Consider the following 4,884-nt stretch of genomic DNA (forward strand, 5'->3'; position numbering starts at 1 on the left):
GTTCACTTTTGACTCTCCGTCCACTCATCACCAAAGATATGGAATAAAAACGAGTGCAATAAATCTGCAAAACTGTTTATTTCGAAAGTTGCATGGGAAGTAAACGTCCACTTTTTTATAAAATCTGAACAAAGAAGCTGTGCGCGAGCTCTCCAGCTGTTGTGATGTGCCTCATTCTGTGTCCCGGCGGCCAAAATCCACCCAGCCCTGGTAGTCCCGATCTGTCATGCACTCGGAGTTCATCAGCTCTGTGAACAAACCATTCCTACAGTACATGAACCACACACAAAAAGGTTCAGTATGCAAATCTGAGCATTGTCTTGGACCTCCGCCTATTCACACATTGCTCTAATTAGCTGAAGTGAAACAAGATGACAATCACAGAGCTTTCCCACCCAAGCCTGCAGCATACCTGAAATTGCTTGCATTATTTGTTTGGTCATTATCTCGCGCTCATCAACTGAAAGGTGTGCCCGTCGTTCCACCCGTGCAGAGTGAGTGCGGGGTGCTTGCCTCTGTCTTCCAGCCGAGTCTTTCGCCATCTCATGTTTAGCTAGAAGCTGCTTGAGAACATTTGTCTCCTCAGATTCTCCGGTTTCAGTTGAGGAAGCTGCTCCAGACACAAGCAGAGCAACCAGCAGTGCAAATACCACGAAAACTTTCCCTGACATTCTCTCTGTGCAGTAAGAAAGAAACATTTGAGTAAACATGAGATGCATTCTAAAAATATTAGGTATCAAAAATGGCAAACTTACTGTACCTGTGAAGATAGGATGAGATATGTACACAACAAAGTGCGATGAGCGTGATGTCTCCAATGCACAACTGCTGATTCCCAGCAGGTTGTTTCTTTTATACCCAAGTTTGGTGTCAGCATAATGGCTTTCAATCAAATACTGATAATGGTGTTCACCACAGAGCGTTTGATTAAGAGATGGATACATTGGAAAAAGGATGTGCGCAAAGGAAATTATACACCTTTACATGGAGAAACACATCATTATATTTGTCACTTAAGACCTTTTTTGCACTGCAATAACAATAAAACAACTCGATGTGTTTACACTGAAAATCCAATATTCCCTTAGAAACCATTTAAAACAATACAAATCTGATGTAACAATAAAGACACTGTGAAAAAGTCAAATTTAGGGAGGGAGGAAACACAGGTTTCCTGTACCTGTACAGAAACGTACATTTAAACAATGTACCATTTCTTTCAGTTTTTTTTAACTGGTAGTATTTATTGAGAATACTATACAAGTCTTTCAATTTGCACATTATATGTTGTTTACATTGCTACTCTTCATATTTTTATATATTTTCATTCTTTCTCTTCTGTTTATCCTTAAAAAAATCGCTGAGGGGCTGGAGCCTATTCCAGCTACCATGGAGTCAAGAGTCATGATACACCCTGAACGGGTCATCAGCTGACGCAGGGCTAAGACATAGAGACAGACAACCATTCGCAATCACATTCACAGCTGTTTATTTATATGAGCATGAAATATGTAAGTGAAAGTAAAGCAAGGGAAAACAAGATACCTAAGATAACTTAATGAATCAGAATCATCATTGAAATTACCCCCAATTTTAAAGCAAAACACATCACATTCATTCATACTTGGATTGAATGCATTTACCTGCAGCTTGAAAGAAAAAAAGGTAGAAAGATACAAAGTTACATACAGATGTCCTTCATAATGTTCACACTGTAAACATTTCTGTGAAACGTTTTCTTGACATATGTTTAAAAAGCGAAGTTAAACGGTGATACATCAAATATAAAATGTGCATAATTTATTACTGTCATGCTGCAGCCTGTACTTTCCACATGACGTACACACCACCCTTTTAGCAAAAGTCATACTTGCTTGGATAACATTAGCTCTGTTTACATACAGTACTGTATAGATTTTTTTTTCAAGTGTCCCAGTTACTCTGAATCCAGCGTCCCCTGATAATGTGTGATGTTTAACTGCTTGTAAAGCAGAAACAGCAGAAACTCAGCCTTTACATATTTTTCTTCCAGGCATTGAAAGTGTGGTCTGTCCACTGTGAATGATTGTCTGCTACTTTGATTTATGCAATAAAAAGTGATAACAGCACAATGGAGAGCAGTAAATGTACTTCAATGTATGAATCTTCAAACTGCCTCGGGGTATTATAACTAATTTGTAATACATACAGAACACGAACCTGCAAGTTCATAGAAAGGCATATGTGACCTTTATCCAACCTCAGTCTAATATCTTCTAATACACTGCTAGACAGATTATTACTGGTCTAAATATTTCATTTTTGTTCTCTGCAGACTAATGGGACACACACCCATCAGTAAAATCTGATAATGTCCACAGACACCACGTGCTCTTGACAAACTGCTCCTTTCACATGTTATTTAGTTCAGATTCATACCCACACATGCAGGTGCAGATGCAGGTTTTAGTCACTGTCACTGATTTTCTCTTGTCTCGTCTCAGGTATGTGTCTTCAAATTCCTTCATGCTTGTGAAAGGTTATGATAAGACTTTTACATTAGACATGAGTAGTGTTTCCAATGCAAAACTTCCCGATAAAACTTTCCCTTTGAAATTCCAAATATATCCCAGAATTGGACCTCACAGTTTAAGGAATAATTTAGCTGATATTCCATAAATTATTTTTTTTGTAAAATCCACAATAAAGAATACCAAACAGGATTGTTTTGAAGAAAGGTTGAAGTTTAAAGACAAATCGGGGTGAGGGCTGATTAAAGGCTCTTTAACAATATGGTAAAGCTTATTTGACATTTAGGTCTGAAATCTGTATACAGGTAAAGGTTGGTTCCACTGAATAGTGCCATGTAAAATACTACAATGTCCTCAGTCATGCATGTCAGCAGTATGGGTGTGTTCCACAAAGATTAAAATGATTTTCAGGTTCTTGTTAGTCACTTCAGGAAGGTTTACTCTGACCACATGTTACCTGAGCTTCCAGAGAAAAAGGTGTGACAGCGTTTTGTTTTGGTATGTTTGAGTGGGGGTGGTGGTCTGGAACAGAGTTCACAGCTCTATTTGGACAGGTATATATTTAAAATAATTTACTGTGCCAACAGCTATTAATGTTGTTGTCTGCTTCTTTCAAATCACAGAACAAAAATAGCTTTAGTCTCCCAAAGAAAATTGTGGCTGAGCAGAGGAACCAGTTTTTAATAGTTAAATCCTTTTTCTTCCAGATGAGTGCATGTAAAACCTCATGCATATAATACTTATCATTTTGTCCACAAGTGTCTTTTGTCTGGTGCAGTTTGAGATGAGGAGAGACTAATAACATAATACAAGAACACAGACACAGATTACTGAGCTTCACTGTTTACTTATCATTTTAAAGATACTATATTAGAATTCATATGTATATATATATATATATATGTATATATATATATATATACACACACACATATACACATATATTTATACATATTTAGAGACACAGTGAAATATGTAAATGTGTACAGTGAAAAAGAAAGTTGTCACAGTACTCTATTAACTCTTTGCAAATACACCCTATGATTTAACAGCTTGTAAAACAACTTTTTATCAGCAATAACTTTATCAGTCTCTCACATCATTGTAGAAGAATTTTGGCCCACCTTTCTTTCCAACATTGAGTTTATTGAGATTTGCTGGCATTCATTTTTGTACAGCTCTTATAAGGTCCTTTCCTGGTATTTCAGTCAGGTAAAGGTCTGGAGAATTTGGGTGCCCAGGTCCTGTGACTGCAATATAAGCCCAAACCCTGAGCTATCCATCACCGTGCCTGACAGCTGGTATGAGCTGTTTGTATTGATATTGCGTGCATTATGCCTAGACATCTCCACGCTGATCTCGTCTGTCCAAAGTACATTGTTACACAAATCTTGTGGTTTGTTCAGAGGCAGATTTGCATTGCCAAGCCATTCTGCCATGTTCTTTTTAAAGAGAAGAGGCTTTCCACTGTGTTGTCTAATCTTTTTCATCAGTGTTTCTCAAGCTAACTGAGGCCTGTAGACTCTGAGAAGTAGCTCTTGGGTTTTTTACAGTTTCTCTGAACATTGACCAGTCAGACCGCAGAGCGTATTTGTTGGTTTTGCAAATTGTTTGTATTAAAACTGTTACCAACATACCACTCATTGTTTGGTATGTGCAGATGAAGCTGTCTTACACCCCCAGAAAGGCTTAACAAATACCACTGGCTTAGGCATGATTACTGCTCATAGGTGGTTGTGATAGTGATCGTTTTGTTAAACTTACCTTCTTAGTCAGGGTGAACATGAAAAAGCTGATCACACTACCTGCCATGATGCACCTGCTGACTTGCATTTTAGAGAAAAAACAAACAAACTTAACTATCAAATGCAGTGAAACTAATTAAAAAACAAAGAAACTGATCATACCAATCCAAATACCTTCTCCCCCCATTTTTATATAAATATTTTACTCTTGTTTGTTGTCTTTTCAGCTGCTTCTGGGTAACTCACTTAAAATCATCTTAGCATTCATCTGTGCCCCATAAAGTAACGAGTATGAAGTGTAATGAGTTAAAAAGAAATAATTAGTCCCATCTTAGTTTTTGGCTGGATTTCAGATAGTTATCAGTTAAGCTGTCTGACTAGATGTTCCACTTGTCTTTCATCAAAGTTTGTCTAATGAAGACTTACACACCCAATCGATGAAAACAAAAACAAAGAAAACAAAAACTATTATCTGCATACCACACACTGTTGTTGTTGCATGGCATTTGAGACTGTCCCCCTCCCTAAGAGCCCTATAAAATACCCAGCTGTGTCTTGCAGGATCACACCTTGGAGACATTCCTTCTGTGCTCACCATCAGCCTCGCATCACGACAACCTCCTGTCACC

This window comes from Pelmatolapia mariae, linkage group LG6, assembly GCF_036321145.2.
Source record: "Pelmatolapia mariae isolate MD_Pm_ZW linkage group LG6, Pm_UMD_F_2, whole genome shotgun sequence".
In the NCBI taxonomy this organism is placed as follows: Eukaryota; Metazoa; Chordata; class Actinopteri; order Cichliformes; family Cichlidae; genus Pelmatolapia; species Pelmatolapia mariae.